This window comes from Osmia bicornis, chromosome 6 (genome assembly GCF_907164935.1).
Source record: "Osmia bicornis bicornis chromosome 6, iOsmBic2.1, whole genome shotgun sequence".
NCBI classification, from domain to species: Eukaryota; Metazoa; Arthropoda; class Insecta; order Hymenoptera; family Megachilidae; genus Osmia; species Osmia bicornis.
This window is the reverse complement of record NC_060221.1, coordinates 2,121,333-2,142,041: the sequence shown is the minus strand read 5'-3', so window position 1 is coordinate 2,142,041 and position 20,709 is coordinate 2,121,333. Positions and strand designations below refer to the sequence as shown.

The 20,709-nt window shown below is 44.4% G+C and overlaps 1 protein-coding gene across 3 annotated transcripts in view; it reads right to left on the bottom strand.

Moving 5' to 3' along the window:
* The window catches only part of LOC114877308 (pumilio homolog 2), a 62,334-nt gene that overhangs the window by 21,676 nt on the left and 19,949 nt on the right, over positions 1–20,709 (bottom strand). The window lies entirely within an intron of this gene.

Genomic DNA, 20,709 nt, shown 5'->3' with positions numbered 1-20,709 from the left:
CTGCCTTTATAGCGTTGCAAATTCCGATAAATTTGCACAGTTCATTCTCGGAAGACTATTCGTTCGAAATAAAATGTTTTCACAAATTTTCAATTTCTTATCTCACGTTATCGACGTAATAATTATTATTAAAATTGCATTTAATTTGCGGTATCCATTACCGGTGACCTTCGTGACTGTTAACGTTATACAACGAGGAAGCTTTAAACCAGCTCGAAACGTTCGAAATCTATCCTGAAACTTTGGTTATCGTTGAAAGCGGAACACAAGCTTCGACGAACTTGGTCCCACCAAGGAAACTATCCGCTAAGTGACTAACTAGCCAACGTGGTAACACGATGGTTCCTGTACATATCTCTCTCTCTCTTCTTCGCGATAGGAAGAAGAAGAAGAAGAAGTAGAAGAAGTCAACGTGAGAGCAGAAACGCGAAGCGCTATCTCATCGTGGCCGTCTACTCAGCGGTAATGCGAGACCTCCATGGTAATAAGAGACGACCTGGTAATTATTACATTCCCTACGTGAGACGTACGTAAGGTAAGAGGTAATATTCAACGCGCAAGATGGAAGGAAGTGACGCGCCACAGGGGCACACTACGTGAATTATTATCACGTCCCTAAACGACACGCCGCTAGAAGAAGAGAAAGAAAAAAAAAAAATAACTGTCAGCTTTATCTCCTAATTAATCATAATTTATAATCACGTTGCTTGATAACCGGCAATCATTTACACGCGATCTAAACACCAAGGTTCTTACGATGAGAAACGGTAGCATCGTTGTTCAAACCAGTATTTTACGAGCAAATCGATTTATGCTCTGATGTTTTATACCATTTCTACGCGTTAAATAGAAATTCTAGGGGCACTAGGGTAGATATTAACGGAAGTACGCAGAGGGGAAAGAGTAAAATCTTTAAGCTGACCGGTAACAGTAGAAACGCTCGTGTCTAGTCAGACACGGGATATTTTATTTTATTCAGGATCTACCGGGATAAGAACGTCTAAATATTCTTCTCTGTTTTTAATGTTTTATGAAATGTTTAAAACGCGACTCGAATAGTTTAAACGGGAAAAGAGCGTTTTAAAAGAGAACGAAGAACAAGAGACGTTACACGACTACGTCTTTTCGAGAAGTTGGTTTAACAATCAACGCGAGTAAAAGTTACACACTACTGTCCGTTTACCGGGTGCTTCTCTGTCAAATAAAAACAACGCGGTTTCCTTCAATTCGCGATGAGCAGACCTAAAGGAAATAATGTTAATTAGCGTACTCGGTCGGAGAGTTCATCGTCGCGGTTTACTTGAAAATTCTCTGAATAAAAGTCCCATTTTTCTGGCGGCGGCTCATCGTCGAGCTATTTGCACGACGCTTCACGTACGTTCCACGTTTCTCTCTGTCCATACATTCAACGCGACCGCTATGAAAAGAGACTGCCACGTCGAACCACGTAGATTTCACCGTACCATGAATCCGAGAAACAGTACCAGTTTATACAGGGTGTTACAGAATCAACGTAACAAAAATTCGAACCCTTTTTCCGATGTAAACTTATTTCGAAAACACCGTGTACGTTGGTATAAAATTCTACGATACGATAGGACGGCTGAAAGTGCAGCCTTGAAATTCACGGCAAATCTGTCGTATGAATAATAAAACAACCAGCCGTGGAAACACGCGTCTCCTCTATTTCTCTGCTTATTTCACTTTCCCGACGCGCTTGAAGGAAAATAATCCTCTTTCATCGGCTCCGTTTCATATTTTCATCGGCGAGCAAAAGACGCGAACGAAACGTCGAATCGAAGAGGAAGAAACCGATCGGAAGTTCGACCGACTTATCGAGCTTTAGAATCGTTCAAATACTTTTCCTTTTATAGCGATAGCTCGGCATCGATCGTTGAATACATACGCTCGAGATTCAACGAGCAACGCGGGCTCGTTCGATGTTTAAAACATTCTTCGAGCGATAGTAGTCCGGGGGGCCGATAAAATAGCGGGAGGTACGGTCGAGAAAGGAGGATCGATCGATCGGGGAGCAAGTGGAAACACATTTTCGCGGGGAAAAGGAAAGCCTGGCCGAGATAAGAAGGCGGGAAACGCGCGTTGAAAAGCTGCCGTGTAACCGCGTGGGTGACACAGCTGCTTTTCTGACTAGTCGATGCGGACACAATGCACCATAGAAATCGCTAGATATGCATCTATGAGATGCTACCGTTCCGCAGGAAAATGCAACTAACGAGATACCGTGAGCTCCGACCTCTTTTCAGTATTAAAAATAAAAAATAACTACTTTGCGAACACGCTAACAAACTTTATTAGTTAATGGAAACTTTGCAGCTGAATTTCTCCCTTACTTACGAAAGTTGCGCGTTGCGACTTTACAGAATTATTCATTTTCAAGCCACCTCCACGAGCGAATTATTTTAGATCAAGTCCAGTGATATTCCATACGAGCCTATCGATTTATGGAAAAGAGGCGTGGTAAAAAGGACTCGTTTGTAACACTTTTTCTTTCTTTTTTCTTTTTTTTTAAGGTCATTTCTTACGGCACTAGTAGCCGGCAGCGATGTACTCTGCATCAGCGGGGTGAAACTTTGAAATCACACACGGAAGCCAGATTTTCACGCGTTGAAAGTACCACGTTTCACGCGGCCAATCGAACATGTTGACATTGGCAGTCGCCGCGTAAATCCTGTGCCACGCGTATAAATAGACCTTCTCTCGTTTGCAAAAGGAAAGGTCGTTACTGAATGCACCACGAGTTGCACCTCCTCGTCAACCGGATAAAGCTTGAAAAGGTGGATGCCACGATGCGACTTAACCGGTGAGCTACGAGAAAATGCGGTTCGCCTCGCTTCCACCGATTCGGATCGTCCGTCGATTCAAACGGAATTTCCGTCAACTTTCTAACGAAACAAACAAATTTCTTCTTTTCTTACGAAGATAGAAAATAATTAACCGTTAAGATCGACGATTATTTCCCTCGTAAGGTCTTAAATCTATCGCAATTTTAAAGCCAAAGATTGTAAAATTTTGCAATCGAGGGTGACATTAATATTAATCGAGTGTCCAGCGATCGGAACGAGATTTACATCGAAATATTGTTTTTATTCTGGCATAGGCGGGAACTGAAAGGCTTGTCTTGAGAACTGCTCGGAGTTCCGGGTGTCCGAGGCAAGAAGCAAAGCAAGCGGTTTATGCAATAGCAACGGTATCGAAGGAGGGCGGAAGGGAGGTGGAAAAGGGGCTCGAGAAGCCCTCCGCTGTGTTCTTAGCATTCCATCGAGAATCGTGGCTCGTGGTTAGACTAACCACCGAAGCAAAATGGTAACCGCCACGCCGGTCGAAGAAGAGAGCTTTGAAAGACGACGAAAGCCAAGCGGTGAACCCACTGCTTTCCAGCATGCCCCATTGACGCCGTTAAACACCATAGACTTTGATAGATTCGAGGAATTCGATTGCCTTTTAATCCTTTCACTAGGAAACCCTTACACGGAGCACGTGCACCGTCGTACAAGTAGAGCTAGAAGGGTTTCATGGTTCAAAGTAAATCGTAATGGTAGAATAACCTTTTATCGCGCGAAACTTTGAAGATACCGCAGGATGTCGTTTAGTAATTAAAACGAAGAATTAACGAGGCCAAATACGTTGGAGAGAAATTTTCATCGCATCAAAGTACGATGATAAATAATAAAAATTTCGTTTCGAGTCGCCTCACCGTGCGTGAAAATGGTCGTGCTCGGTCTCTGCGATAATTAAATTTTCCAGCTTCGAAGAAAGATGAAAAGAGGCGGAAGGATCATCGTCCACCGGTAGTAGACGCAACTCGGGGAGCAATTAGAAAGAATTTAACTTTTCCGTACAATGGGGTAAACGTAAATCGAGCGTGAGGCAGCCGAATGAACGCGCGCACACGCGTGGAGGGATGGGGTGTTAATTTAATTTTACCCGGTTCATTTGTTTTCTAGCCGCGTTAACATGCGCTAACTTCGATCCCGCGAAACTTTAAATCGGATTTCGAAACCGGTGAATCGAAGACGCGTTCCCTGGAACGGGAAGAGAGGGGTGTATTCTTTTTAATAAAAACATTATCCTGATTTAATGAAAAATTGTCATCGTTTAATGGCCGGTTGTTTGTGAAATTCTTATCCAAAAATCTACTTCTAGATGTTAACGATTCAGATATCCACCCTGTTGTACGCGGGTTCTTCTGTCCAGTTTAGGATCTAGAAATGCTTGTCGTGCTAGCTAAAGCACGGCTAGTCGCGTTCAAGGTGGGGCAATAATTAGATTTTCAGGGACGAAAGAAGCCAAGAACGGAGTAGGTTTCATATTTCGTCTACTCGAGGTAACTCGGTAGACGAGCAATCGTGGACAAGCATACAAAAAGAAACAGTCTATGTATTTCGTGACAACGACGATAATTTTCTTTCCGTCCGTTCGCTTCTCCTAGGAGAACAGCAGGCTGAGAGAATGATTATGGAAGGCGTAGAGGAAAATCATTATCGTGTGCATCGCCGAGAGAAAGAGCCAGCCGGTGTGATAATTAAATTTCCATAGACGAAGACCACGGGTGAAAAGGTGAAAAGGGAGAACACACTGTTGGAGGATAGTAGAAACGTGTTAAACCTGCAGTTATGCTAAACTATTACACGATCCAGCGTGATTTTCGTCCTTGCGAATTCAAATTGCGGTATGCCATGAATACGTTCTACCAGCTTCACAAGATATCTTTTCTTTCGCATAGAACATTCGATTGGAAAGACACACAAAGGGATGAAAAATTTCTAATTATACAATAGTTATCCTAACCCCCTTTCGCATTGTCTTCGCCAAATATTTGAAACGAAGCCAGCTACTCCCATTAATAGTATAATCTCGAAAATCTTCACCTAACTTCTCCACAGAGCATTCACAGAGATCCCTACTACTCGTGTAAGCAGCTCTTAGTGTATACACTCGAGAATCATCCCTCCCCAATGTTGGGAACGAAATTTACAGGCAACAATCTACAGACATTCCCACTAAGGGTGTAATTTTCAAACTCTCCGCCTGACCTCGCCGTAAACTCGTAAGGGATCTCAACTCGTGAACGTACAAACGGATATTGCTGTGGGAGCTTAAGAATTAAGCAGATATTGTTTTAATTAGAAATGGTCGAGTATAAAATAAAAAAATAGAGGAAAGAACGGCTGATTAGTTAATTCCGAGTGTAATTTCCTTCTCAGGACACGTTCGAGAATATCACCCGCATGTCGAAAGTATGGAGGAACAACATTAGCATATCGCGTGCGCTTTCACCCCGGTACGGAGGGTTATCAAAGACACTCGGTGCAATTCTGGCACGATACGCGTGCACGAGGTGAGATTTGTCAAAATGCCAATCGTAAAGGAGGGTACGATAAGAAACCGCGCTTGTCGAGGGGTTGTCAAAGAAATTGCATAATCAAAGCTAATATCCCGGAACGACACGAAAATTATCGAGTTGCAAACTCGTGCTCGAGTGGATCCGACACAGGACACGGGCTATCTAATCACCGGTACGTTATCGATCCTTGCCCACTTCCGTTTCGAAAAGATTTCGCCTATAGTTCGAAAGCGACCAGTCATTCGAGTACTGTCTTTAATACAGTCATTTAGAAAGCACAAGTACGAATTTCATGCAACGAACGGAGAAAGCGATGCAGCTATTCAAGCGCAATCGGGCCGCATCTGTTTCAACCCTTTCACTACGACGTCGAGGCTCTATAATGGTCGCTAAAAGTTGATTAATAATTCGTTTATTACTTGTTTTCAAGCTACCCGGGAAAATTTCTATCCTATTACGGGCTGATAGTAATTTACCATCCTGGTTGCTAATTAAATACCTACTCTAACTTTAATTAATATTGAATTTTCGAAGGGTTGCTACTTTGATATAACGAATGGTTAGAATTTCTTTCTTGTTAGGTACAGATAAAACGCGTTATTTTCTATTCTGCGTAACCCACCGAATGAAAGAAGAGAAGATTCGACCGCAAATCAGTCGATGTTCAGCGACACGTTTCTTCGCGCTGAAAAATACTCTTCGCGTTCCGATTACCGTTAACACAGGACACCCTCTCGTATTTTCCTCGTCGACGAGAATTTTCCCGAGGGAAAATTGCTTCTCAGATGTCGCCACAGACGCGGTTTCTTAATTCACCCTTGGGAAAGAATGGAACGAGAAACGATTCAAAGGGGAAGACTGTGAAACGTTCGATAATTAACAGAGAGACGAAAGAGAACGAGTACAGAAACTGTATCATCTATTTGTTAGTATTCTACCGTTGATCGTACAACGAATGCTTCTTTTTCCTCTTTTGTCACTTTTACAAACTCTAATCCACGCCCAAGCACGAGCTTCAAATTTTAGTCGATCACGAAGCGACTCCGTGGAATACTAATCGCCTGTAGATCCTTCGTGTAAACGAGCCAGGTTGTTCATTTTCTCTCTCTCTCTCTTTTTTTTTCGTTTTCTTCATGTTCCAAACCGGCAAGGACGTCGTTAAAAAGTCTTACGAAGCAGAAATCCGGTTACGTATTGTACGAAGCGCGAAATTTTCGCGTGCAATTTTTGTGGATCGCGTTTCGTGCCTAGAAGCACTACCAATGAGTTTCTCGGGCATTAATTCGATTCGCTGGTGGCGAGGCTTTATAAATGCGGCAATTAATAATACACGCTTTCAAGGTTCTTAGTTCATCCGGTAGCAGTCTTAATTAGCGGCCATCAATTAAACCATTCGGGGAGGAGGGCAATTTTTTTATTATTTGTCTACCGGTTTCGAATAAATCGATAGCCTCGCAATTAACATAAAGGGTAATTCTGTCAACTGGGCCAAATTACGGTCCGAATACGGTATACAGTGATGTAGAACCCAGGCGTAAAGATGAAAAAAAAAAAAAAAAAGGGGTGGAATTTATCGAGAAACACGAGCATCCTCGTTTCGTTCTCTTTTTGTCTAACATCGATAACGGAACTCTCGTTTATTTATACGAAGAATGATAACCACAGGATGGAATATATTCGCGTCTGTTTATCGGAGATGCGGTGGTTCTTAAATCAGGACGCGTGTTACTCGAGGTTAAAGCAGGTTACTCGATTATATCTGCTCGGCTGTGTCTAGAGAGTAGGGGGTCCGTATGCGCATATGCACGTTCCTGACCTAATATACAGTTGGTATACGCGGAACCACCATACACACAGACACACACTTACGGCCCTATTTAACGGGAAAACTTTAACGCTTAAATAGCGTAACTTTCTATTGGGTGTTTCATGAAAATAGCGTGTAACGTATAGCAATAGCCACCGTCGAGTTAAACCATTCGGAAAGTGGACGTAACGATCCTTCTCTCTTTCGTTTTATTAGGTCCCGCGGAGAAGAAAATCAATCGAGATTAACACACGTACGGTGGGTGTTGATTAAAGAAAACGATATACGGCTGCTTTCAACGTTTCCCACCACATTCTAATCTCAATGAAAACCTACGGGGCGTAAAGAATGCCTCGATTCATTGTGTTAACCGGTTCTCCGCCAATGAGGTACATATACGTCGTGAAAAGGTCATTATTAGCCTCCGGACTAACGAACCGAGAGGTTTACAAAATTATATTTAGACCCTATTTTACCCTCATTCTCTTTTCCTATTTAACATCATCGAACCGCGCAAAGCAAGTAGAAAAGGAAACGTCCGCGATTCGAAACGCAAACATATAAATAACATTCTCATGGCTCGACAAAGTTCCGCGAGAATCTTCAATGAACGTTTTTGTCTGATGCCAACTGATGAGTGCATCGTCCAGGAATCCTAACGCTTATAAATATCATCGGTGCGTCGTTCGGAGCAGGTATCTGGATAAATGCGACCGTGGCTACCGTAAACCCACCCCCGCATAGATCATTCTACTCGAGGATTTAGGCCCGTTGCAGAACAGATGACTTTTGTCATCGCCATTTCCCATCGGTCACCCGTACGTCAACGAACGCGATTATCTCGTATTTCGAGATGATTTCGAATTTCTTCGATAAACAATTGAACGTGACTCGTGATAAATAAACGTTGCGAACGTAACGGTGTCTGATTCGTTACGATTCCGTATCATCGCACGATAATCGGGCGATTTAGCGAATGACGCGCGATTATTGCGATACCGTTTTATCAATTGTGACATCGTAACGGGATCGCACGCTAGTGTTCATTGTACAATTAACCCTTTCGTTACTCAATCGACAAGTACTCGTACTGTAATAACGGTAATACGTCTGTCGACTGTGGTAATCGGAGTTGAAAATTTTGTTAAATTCTAATACAATGTCAGAGATAGAAGTCGTTTGGGCCGCACATGGGCCTTGGAAGTAGATCGAGGAGGGGTGAAAACGCACAGTGGATGATGTCCGTACCTTGTCAGCCGCGAGTCGGGCGACCAGGGCCTCCTTTAAGGGGCCCAGCCAGTGGTGTGCCCCGACGAAACGCTTGTTCAGCAATTTCGTATGGGGAGCAGCCTGGGCATATACGGTCTCCAGTTCGAGCACCACCATATTTCCAGGCCCGCTGCTGAGATTCCCTCCTCCTCTTCTTATCCCCTAATCCTTCCCGTTCAACCAACAACGGACAGGAGTTCGCGAGATGCCTAGCATTTATTATCCTATGTCCACTAGAATCCTTTTCACGTATACTATGGCTACGATATAATATAGAAACACACATATACACGATATAGGAACCGTCAGCTATCTCCTCAGGATCCTCGAGTTATATTCAACAGTAGCTACACTCGAATCTCATGGTTCTGAATGTCACCTAGTTCGAGGAACGAACGAAGAATCGACGGGATTTCACGTTGTACCAGTACGGACATACTTTTCCTCAACGTCGAACAAATTTTCACGATAAACACGCGGGACCACGTGGTGTTCCCTGTTGTATTTCCCTTGCACACACTCCCGGATTGCACACTGCGTTGGACGACACCGCACTACGTCTGGAGAAAAACTATCAGAGAAAAGAACTCTTCCACGAGAAGAAGGCACACGGTTTCTTTGAAGGACTTAAACACGGAAGACCAGTCGGGCACACTTTCGAGGTAGGGATGATAGTGTTTCTGTCAACGAACACGCGCGACTTGGGCACACATTTCTTTTGCCTTTTTCTTGTTGCCAATGTTTAATGCCGTGTTCCTTGAACGGAGAAGAACGGGAATGTTTCTCGTTCGGACTAGAGGCCGGTTCTCCGTTAGCGAGCCGTTAAGTCCAGCGTGATCCGGGCTTAAGCCGCGCTCGCAACGGTTGCCGCATAGAAAGGCAGTTGAGAACTGACTGCCTCCTCTCGAGCCTCCTCGCTCCCATGGCCGGAGCTTTGAGTGACGCGACGCGACGCGACGCGACGCGCGGCCGGTGTGACGCGTACAACCCTCTCTTTCTCTCTCTCTCCTACTCTACCTCTCTTTCTCTCTCTCTCTCCTCTGCACCTTTCTCTCTTCTTTACATTTTCCCACCCTCTCCCTCTCCCTTCCTCTATATTTCACCTCTCTCTTTCCCTCTCATTCTCTCCATTCTTTCTCTCCTTCTTCCTGTTCCTTCCCTCTCTTCACCCTCGCTGCTCGCTACTTCAGCATCGTTCTTCGTCGTTCGAACAGGCAGACAACGTTCGTTCCGCTCGTGCCGGCAAGACCCACCGAGAATACAGCCCTCAGAGACTCCTTCACCCTCTCCTTTCCACCCCCCTTTACTCTTCTTGTGGCCACCACTTTTCCACGAGCACACGACAAAGCCGCGAGCTTCCACCGATTTCGCAGCGAGATTCCGTTTGCCGCCGATTTTTTCAAACCCCTTATATACATCCCTACGACTTTGTCTGTCGCGTGCACACTCGATAGATCGAGGATCCGAGCGATCGATTAATCGCTCCACGTTGCCTCTTCGAGAGGGGAACGCTTTCTCGGGCTCGTTACTCGGCAAACACGGATCGTTCCATTCCGATTTCTTCGTTAACTCTTTCGCAGCTACGAACCGTGTTTGCGTGTCGAAAAATTGAAATAGCTCGAGCATTGTGTGATCTACTTTCGTTAGGGGATGCAAAGGTTTCTCTCGCAATATTTTATTCTTCAATGGGAAGATGCTTCTATGGGAAGCATCGGTGTGGGTTTTAGTAGGCGATTGAATTGTCTCTATTAACCATTTCGCTAGGGTGTGATTCAATTGAAACGTGCAGAGCGTGGAAGGGATACTGGTAATTACGAGTCGATGACCGGAGATTTAATCGAACTTGATGAACGTAGATTAAAAAACAAAAGTGCATTCCCGTATCCTCGCATTGTCAGACTCCCTGCATTCGATATCCAACGAACTAATAACGTCAAACAGCTGGATGGTTTCATAAAAAATGAAACTTCTCCTCGGGAACAAGTCTATCCTCGAGAGGATCCTGCGTCCCGCGATCTCTTGATCCACGGCGCGCCCGTTGTCGCGGCTACGATTATTCTGAATAATTCAGGTGCCCAGTGAAAGTAGCACGAGACTGCATGTAATTTCCAATATTGACAGACGTTCCTCAAGTCCCTGTCCCCGAGGCACCCTTCCCTTCTCCTCCACCTCCTCCTCTTCGCTGCTTCACTCTTCTCTCCAAGTGCTTTTCACCGTACGGCCCTGTCGCCCCGACCACCTGCACTTGCACGAGGGTGAGACAAAGGCGCACGCGAGTTTCACGAGATTCAAAAGAAGATGACTACCCCTTTCGTACCGTGCCACACACGTACACACGGAGGAGAAGAACAGGGATAGAAGGCTTGGCCGAAAGTACGGCCCTGCCCGTACCCCTGTCGAGTGGTTTGCACGAAGATCGAAAACTTGTTCGCAGGTGAGGGAAATAAAAGTAAGCAGAGAACGAATTCGACTCCGAAAAGAAGTGCTCTCCAACTGGTATCCTGAGATTTCAACCCTTTTCCATCGAATGAAATCGTAGCCCTTCGTAATTTGCCACCTTAGCCGCGTGGCGGTGCTTATCTGTTTCAAGGATAGATAAAATGTTGGATAAGTATTCTTGGAGGGCGAATAAAAAGAGAGATCGAAGATCGAAAATTTCAACCCCTGGAGGAACAGTGTTCCCGTGACACGAATGCGCCTCCACTGACGGTATGATGAATCAAGCCTCTGAACGAAACGGAAGGGAATTCCGATACGGGTCGAATGGTAGGAGAACGATGAAAAGAAGAACTAACGCGGGAAAACATACGGGAACTCGGTACCTTCGACAAGGGGAGAGAAAAAATAAAATCAATTGGCTTATGATACTCCTGGCATTGTTTCACCCCTTCGATCGAACTCTACCAAACAAGGGTTGGACTTGAAACTTTACCCCTTTATGTGTACAAACTTATGAAAGTATTTCAACTAGGTATATCGCTCCCGAAGTTTAAATGTATTCAGATTATACCGTATGATAATTATATTAAATGGTTACACGAAACCCTTCTTCGGATTATGGGGTTCGCGGCAGCCCCGCAAAACTTTAAGCCGAACACGCTTTAATATGTGCCGATGTACTTGTTTGATAATTTATGTAATCCTCTACCATCTCATCAAACTTTTTCCTTATATAATAATCCATATCATCGTGTGCCGTTCGATGTATTGAGAGACAGACGCATTAATAAAATTAGAGAAAATTATTGCGTTTAACGGAAAATCATTTCACCGCCGCAATTGCAGTTAACGATGATCCAATTTCGTGTTAATTATGTCATAGTTGTGCTTTTTCTGTTAAGTCGCCACGACGTTGAGTCAGTGTATATATTAAGCCTTATAAACGCCAATAAATTGACTGTGAACTAGTACGGAACGTAAACGGCTCTCTCTCTCTCTCTCTCTCGCTCTCCTCGTGCGTGTATCGATTTTCCCGTCGAGCTGTGACGAGTTTAGAAAAGCTGCAGACTCTGCCTTCGCAGCCTGGCCGCGTATTATTACCAGCAACAGCAACAACTTTAACCCTTTCGCTGGGAAACATTCCAACGCGAAACGGTGCATCGTAGGTGAAGGATTTGAGATAAAAAAAGACACGAGTTTAGAGATACCGATAAATCGAAATCATAAAAGTTTCATTAGTTAACAATTAAGATACTTGCTGCATTATTTACTTGAAAGAGTTAAAATACTCGCGTCGTCGAAACGAATTTCTCGCGCGTTCATCCAGCCGAACACCCACGAAAGGGTTAAAATACCATCGCGAAACCCCGAAAAATCATTTGTTTCTCGCTGAAATTCGCACCTCTTCACTCGAGATGAGAGAGAGAGAGAGAGAGAGAGAAAGAAAAGTTCTCCCTGTTCCGTGGAATCGCGCGAAAGGGTTCGTCAGGGCGACCGAGACGAAGAGGAGAGAGAAAAGGATCTGTAGGAGAGGGCTGGGCGTTTGGCGCGGCTTTAATTGGCCGTGCCTTAATTTTGATGTACGCTGTACCACCTCGAGGGTTCTCAGAGCTGGTGAAGAGCCGAAAGGGAGCGGAAGAGAGCCGCGGAGGAGAAGAAACGAGAGCGTCGGCAGAGCTCTTTCTTGCACAGCAGGCACATTGTCGTCGCCCGTAGCCAACAGCCTATTGTCTACAGGGAGCTCTCCCCTTTTCCCTTTTGCGGCCGCACACGTACGATGCAACCTACACACGTACACGCGTACACACACAGAAAGGGTTGCAGTTGCGCGGAGAGTGACAAAGAGGGAGATGGGAACCACCGACACAGAAGCGGCCACTGGAGGTAAGGGGAGTGTTATAAAAGAAAAGAAGAGAGAAAAAAAAAAGAAGAGGAAAATACACAACCTCGTGGAGATGGAGTACAGTAGAGAAAGATAGACCGACGGTGGTTAATAGTTGAAAAAAGAAGTTCATTCTTCATCGAGAAAGAAAGAGAAATGTGGTGGAGTACAGGGTGCGGCAAAAGTTTCCGCTACAAAATGAGACCACGGTGTTACTGCAAAAATATCTTGGAATTATACGGTTTTTCTTTATTTCGCGAGAAACAACATAGACTACTATTATTTCTACGTAATTTCCTAGATCTGTACAAAAGTTCTACCTGTTTTTCATAGGGCAAATTTTAAGTATACCTATCCGAAACTTTCATGTTTTCAGTCAAAAACAGTTGATATCGTAAAGTCTATTAATAGACTTCCGGTAACTAAGAAGTTAATAGACGTATGGTCCGTGTTCGTGTGTGTTGTTACAGCAGCTGATCAATTGAAAGCCGAGATTACCTCGGTAAGAACCGATGAATGATCAATTAGAAGCATACAATTACGCAATGAATAGCGGGGTCAATATTTCTAACAACTTCTCTACGCTTTCATAAACAGTAATTATAACGTTAGTCCAAAGTTGAAAGTTTTCGAACATCGCGAAGAAGTTATTTTCTAATATTACATTTCGAAGTAGAAACTCTTCCGGTAACTTCGACCTGGTTTTACCTCGAATATCATTAATTTCCTCGCTAGTATCAGAAATTTTGTCGCACCCTGTAGATCGGAGACGAAAGAAACGGGAACTCTGGTCGCAGAAAACCGATGAAGGGATGATAGTTATAGGAAGAAAAAAAAAGAAAAAATAAGCAATTAAAGAGAAGAAGAGAGTAGGAAAGGAGGAGAGGTTGGCTCCGTCGATGTATCGGCGAAGAAAAGGAGGAGAGGGAATCGGAAAGGGGAGAGAGAGAGGGCTATTCATACCCCCTATCCAACCGTAGCTTGCATGCAGCTATTATTTACATATCAGCAAACTTCGTGCTTCCATGTACGTAAACGAGCAAATACGGTTGCCCATGAGAATATAGAGCCGCCTGGTGCAAGGGGGTAGAAGGGGGTTATCGTGTTTAAATGCGTGCACACGGGAGCGACAGAGCAGACGAATTAGCAACGGCAACCAGCACCACCAGCAAACTGCCACCATATCCGTTAAAGTAGCCTGATTTCTGAAAAGAGCTATGCAAAGTTCGTGTCGTTGGAAAGCACGCATGCAGCTGAAGGGAGGTGTGGTCAATGAGTCGTCGTCGTTGTCCCTTTTCGTCGAGGAATTAAAAAAAAAAAAAAAGAAAAAGTAAAACCCCCTCGGTATCACGATGGTAATTCACCTTGCAGCCATTCGGCTATAACACCGCGACTCGTATATTTACGGAAAATCGATGCTACGGAATAGAAGGGTGAAAGTTGAAACGAAAATCTTTTCGCAGACCTCTTGAAAAAAATTCTAGACTTCGATTAAAAAAAAAAGGGGTGTATCAAAGAATTAATTAATGAACGCGTTAAAGCGGAGTGCCGATATAACGCGACAAAAAATGGGGTCAGTGAAAGCACGATATTACCTACCCTCTGTCTGAGAAGTGGCAAAAAGAAGTTGCCTCGTTTCTTAAAAATAAAGTACAGAAAAGTTGAAAGGTATCGAAATGTTGAAGGAATTTCGTTTCACCATAGACTTTCGATCGATGTCTTTGACCCCTGTTCTAAATACAGCAGGGGTATATCGGCGAATCGTAGATCGACAGGATCGTAATATTAAAGAATGAAAGTTGAGAACCCCTAGATTCCGAGGGATGGACTAGCACGCGAGTTCGCGTGTTAAGTGCCTTCTCTCCTTTTCCGTTTCTCCACGCGATATTCACTTCTTTCTCTCTCGTCGAGCCCTAGCAACCCTCGCTAAACACAGCAACGCTCGCCCGCAACGCCCTATCATCTTTTTATTATAAGAAGAAAATTTCCAAGCGAACGAGGCACATGTGTAAATATAGTCTCTGTAACGTATCTAACGCGCCTGGAACCGTGTTGCTCGCTCGGACTAGCTTATGCACATGCACCCCTAACGATGGTGCGACAAACGATCTGCACCGTCGCCAGACCGCGTATAGATGGTTTTTAAACAGCCTCGGAATGAAGATAAAAAAGGTGGTAAACGCCGATCAACCGGCGACACTTGGAATTTTCCAACCCTTTGATTGTATCCTTTTTAACGAGTAATCGATCAAGTTTGCTCCGTCAAATACGTAAACAATGTGAGAAGACATTTTCTGATGTAAATAAAAATCAGTTGAAATGGATAACGTTGAGCCAACTGGTGCAAAGAATCGTGTTAATTAATCCACAAGAGAGAAGCAGAGACGGTGACAAGTGGATACGAATGGAATGCTAAGAATACGAAGTTTTAATATTGCTTTGTCACGCGACAACACGGCTCAAGACGAAAATGACACTTGGTCCGGAGGTTATTAATGAAACGAGTGAGATCATTAGTCGTAGAAGAACACACGGGCATCGTGGCCTGCTGTTGGATCCCTAATTAAAACCTCGGATCACCCGTGGACTCGAATCTAGGCTAGAAAGCAACTTCAAGTATCCTCTCCACCTTCACCTCCAACCCTTCAACGAACCACACCTACCCTTCCCTTCCCTTCCGCGTCTCGTATCTTCCTTATGGAACATATCTAGCCCATCTTCAGCTTGGAAACAAAAAACAAACGCCCTGAAATCGTGACCAAGTGCAAACTTCAGAACCGACGGTACTCGAAAAAAGAAAAAAGAAAAACACTCCTAGTTCATCTCTTCTTTCTCTCTCTCTCTCTCTCTTCGTTTCCAACGATCCGTTGGTTAATCATTCGAAAACTGAACGAGGGGGTAGTTTTATGTAACAAAAAAAGCAAATCGAACAGCTTTCACCCTGCTTTGGTTTACAATGGAAACAGTTGCCAGACGTTCTTCGGCAGATTTTTTACCAATATTCCCGACGAGTCATTAAACGGTAGAAATGTTTTTTCACCAGAGAGAAATCACGACAACCCGTCGAATTTCAACGAACATCAACCCTGACCTTTACCTACGACCTATTAACGGGCTTACGAAGGCGAAGCGAGGAATTACGCGGTAATTTCGGCCTCTAGGGAAATAATCGGCCTGACACCGGCATATACCGTGAAACACAAAGGATTGATGTTGTGAAAGCTGAAAAAAAAAAAAAAAAACACGAGAGGGTTAATAGCTGCCGAGTGCCTCACCCTCTACCGTTTGGCATTTCATTCTAATTTCAAAAGAAATTAACCCTGCGTATACATTTTCTTATTAATTAAAAATATTTAGCGCTGCCAAGTTTAGTAGAGGGGAAAAAGTGAAACGAGTAATTAATAGATTTGTCGCGACGAAGAGGGAGTGTCTCGAATAAACGAGCCCTCTTGTCTTCGAAATTCGATGTAGCAGTTAGTAGGCAGCGAGGAAAATTCATGGCAGCGAAACGGGTACGCTAGAAGGATCGGATCTTTCCACTTAATTGCTGAGACGTAGTCTCTTCCAAGAGACTGGTCCCGGAGGTGGTAAGGTCCTTTGACCCTTCCTCTCTTCGCTTCGTTTCCGCGTCGACGAACGCGACGTGCGAGACACTTACATAAACTTACAGGAGGATGAAACGCGTTCGCTCGACGTACAGGTGCCAGAAAAATAGAAGGGGGATGTACGTCTTTGAATTTAAAAAAAAAAATATATATATATCCGAAGAGAGAATGATTTCGTAGCGAAAATGAGGACCAAATGATATACGTAGGGTAGTCTGAAAGTTTCGAGAATCATAGCCAAATGATCAATCAGTTGAATCAGAATTTATTGGTTCCCTTTAGTTGCGTCCAAAGCTTTCAACAGATGGCGCTACATAATTCACTCGGCTGGCAAATTCTCAAAACTTTCAGCTTAATCTACCTGCTCGTTCTTCCAGAACGAAATGTAATTAAGTAAATGAGCAGAGGAGTCTTTTTTAGACAATCAGAAATCGATGAGGAAAAACTTGGCAGATATTCTTCTCCTCGCGTGTTCCATCGATATCGTCCAAGGGCACTGGCTCTACCGATATGGAATAAGCGAAATATACCGCGCCCATTTAATTACTCAACTAAATGAATCGGTCATTATCACGGTCATGTCGTGAAACGAAGGATACAAACCCGGCGAATTAATCGCCGGTTAATAAATCCGTCGTGCACACGCTAGCTTTACAGAAGGTATATAGCTTGGAAACTAGATTATGCCGTCTAATTGGAGTGTAGCCTTCCGATGAAAGCACGGTGTAATTGGTCGAGGTAAGGAAATGGCGCGAGCATTCTTGCCGTCCCTAATTGCCTCCGCTTCTATCACGCTTACTTTACCATGGATCTGCTAATCCCCGTTGTTTCTGATTAGCTAACCATGCCGGTTCTAATTTACTGGCAGAAACTGGACAGGATCGGTGTATCCTGCCACCTGCTATCGCTAACGTCAACTAAGTCCTTGCATTAATTCAATCGATAGTTAAAAGAAAAAAAAAGAAAGAAAAAAATGATAGGAAATTGAAAATTTTGTCGTATAACAATACTAGCAATCGTAATTTGTCAAAACCACGCGACACACGAGGTTTCGGTTAAAAACATGATCTATTTCAATTCTGGTAGAAAGATCTAAGTATGCTCCAAGATTTTTCGTGGCAGCCAATGCCAAAGTGAATCATCTACCGTGAAAAATCATGGAAGAGAAGAGAAGACTTAGAGGAAGGTTTACCGCGTAAATATGGCCGATTATGTAAGCGTACCAAAAATATCGTCGAATGAGTGACAAGCACTTGGCTTGTTCGACCGTATCGTCAGGCAATCCGAGACGCGATGGTAGTGGATTATTTGTAAAGCTGTGGCTCGGGAAAGCAACGGAATCGATTCGTCGGCCAAAAACGCATCCGAGAACAATCTCAACTTTGCATTTAACCGTTTCTCGATGGGTTTAAAAGCCAGGAATGGGTCCTCTCTCCTTACATCGTCTGGAGCAGCTATCGTTGGAGAAAATTTTCCTAGCAACAATAGCCGATCGGGGACGAGGACGACTGGACGCGCAGCACATTTGTCAGCTCGTCAGAAAAGGGAACCGTAAAGCGTTTAACGGAAGCGTGGGTGGATCAAAGGCCGAAAAACGCGCGGGGAAGCGACGAAGGGAACTCGATATTTCAACAAAGAAGTCGAACGCGAACGGTACGGGGGATCTCCTTGAAAGAATTCGTCTGACCGGAACTGCAGCAAGCGAGAACGAGCTACCCTGAAGACTAGCTGCCTTCAGGCGATGATACAGATTTTCATCGGAGGAAGTCATTGCACTTTATGCTGAATGGGCACCGAGTCAACAACCCGATGCCCGTCTACGTGTATGTACACACTTTTAAACGTTCCTCTCTCCTCTTCCTGCTTTTTCGCGTGTTCGCAAGAACAGTTGAAAAACGAGGGGAAAGACGGGAGGAACATAGACGATGATGAAGAAGAAGAAGAAGAAGAAGAAGAAGAAGAAGAAGAGGCAGAATAAGGAGGAGGTGGTGCAAGTGGAGGAGGAAGGGTCAAAGTAGTAGACGAAGAGAAGAAGGGGAGAAAGAAAAAAAGGGAAGAGAGACGAGGAGGTCTGGGAATCGCTTCATGCACCGACGAGCACGAGTGTTCGCGTAATAACGCGATCAGAGGGCAGCCATGTCTCATGCGTGCACAGTGCACGCACTTGGTCGTACCGTCACATATGCCCGTGTTCCGAGGCATGCACGCGTGCATAAACGCCGGTAAGCAAGCGCACAGAGCGTTCTATTTTTATGTGTGTTACGTTTCGAAGCGGAACGGCTATAACGAAAATATTTCGCATCGCCTCAAAGAGGAGAGTCTACTTTTGATCGCGCTGAAAGTTTTAAGAAAACGGACGATAAAGTCAGTGTAAGATTCGCGAGATCGACTGAAACATGCGACAGCCGTCATTCAAGCGGGGGTTGGATACGTCGCGTGTCTGAACGGGCGACGTCCTCGATGGAAAAACGTCGGTGGTACACAAACCGCAGCAGACGAAAGCCACCGCGTGTTAATTAATACGAGAAGCTTGGAATCCAGTTTGACGCATAATGCGGCACTAATTGCGGAAGGGAAAACGCACCACGAGAAATAAAAAAAAAATAAATAAAAGGGGGGAAAAAAATATAACGAATTCGTTGGCGAAACGCAACCCCCGTCGTCGCGTTTGCAATTTTTTTTCCTTCCTTCTCTCTCTCCTCCCTTATCCTCTCGTTTCTTCGTGATGCCGCGCGAGCGCACGCTCGATGCATGCTTTGTGGCGACACATTTTGCGTTTTCATCGAGGCGTGCGGAAACGAAAAGGTAGAATGAACGTGGAACGAAGAAAGAGATTATTACAGGAGCCAACGGCAGAGAGTTCAAGCTGCACCTGTGCACACGCCGGTTCGTTCGTCGCGTGGAAAATGCAGCCACCGATCCCTCTACCCTCTCCGCCATATAGCTTGGGAACAATGCTTGCCTACGATGGCTACCATTTCCCGTAAGAGAGGAGAACACCGCGTACAGGGACGTAGAGAGAAGAAGAAGAAGGTGAAAAACGAGTTGGACGACCCGAGAGCAACTTGTACACCGCATTTTCTCCCCTTTCATTTCCCATTTCCCCCTTTTTTTTCCACCAACGGAATCTTGTACGCACGAGTGTACGACTTAAACGACCCGTTCCTAGACTTTCCTTACGCGAAAAATCACCGCGAAACGTGCGAAAACGCGAATGTTTCGTTAAGCGGTAGTTTACGCCGGCCTTCCGGCGAGAGAACGTTGCGCTTCGATTCCTCGAACGAATCTAGAATCGTGATGTCGATTCCCTTGGGGAGAAAAAGATCTTCCACTTGGAAATAAACGTTTCGAGGTACAAGGCAAAACGTTCGCAATTTATTGAAATTGTTCAACCCTTTCAGGTACGGATGATTCTTTCGCGAAACGAAAGGATTAGTTGCATTAACGCGGCGTGGAATCGTCCGAATCTCGAGTAGGAAATTGTCAGGAAACATTCAAGGCGGCGGCGTGTCATTGACGTAACAGAAAATTGCTGAATGTCGGGGAAATAACGGTTTCGTAACGAAAGCCGTTCTGATGCATTTGCCGATAGAACGTTCGGACAGGTAGCCTCTGTAACCTGCATAAATATGAATATGTGCCGAGATGCCTGTATATCGTCCGTTCTATTTTCTGAATAGGATTCCAAGTAGATGTCGAGAACTTGTCACTGGGTGATTTATACGTTTGTCCGTGCCGGAGGACTAGGTCGTTCTCCATTCCCCTACTGCTTCCTCCTCTCTTAAGCCTGTCAGTTCGTACCGAGCCATTCCAATATGAAAAGGGGGGCCTTTTTCAACCAGCAAAATACAGAGAAGAATATGACTAAAAAAAAAAAAATTTGTATGTCCTACAGAAACTAGATACTCGAGGATAAAAGCCTAGAGCCAAGGTTACCACCAAACGTTCGATCGCTTTTAGAGCTAATTTTGCAACAGGATACCGATCCTTTTGATTTACGAAGCTATAAGGAAGATAATTACAAACTTCAAGTTTCTATAAGGAAAAGATAACGAAGGATAGATGGGACACGTTAAAAATACGAACGGGTGTGTTCGCAAATGAGCTCTTGACAATGACGCAAGCACGAAAAGTGACACGTCTATTTTTTTCCTCCGGGCATGCTCTAAATAAAAAGAATGAAAGAAAAGAAGAATAACACTTTGAGAAACGACACTTTGATTGCCACTGGAAGCGAACGCATTAACGAGATTGAAAATCGTAAACGTCCACGGTTTGCCAAGTGCCGTGGTCGAAAAGGAAATAAACGTCGCATTGTAAATATTTTATATTGCAACACGTT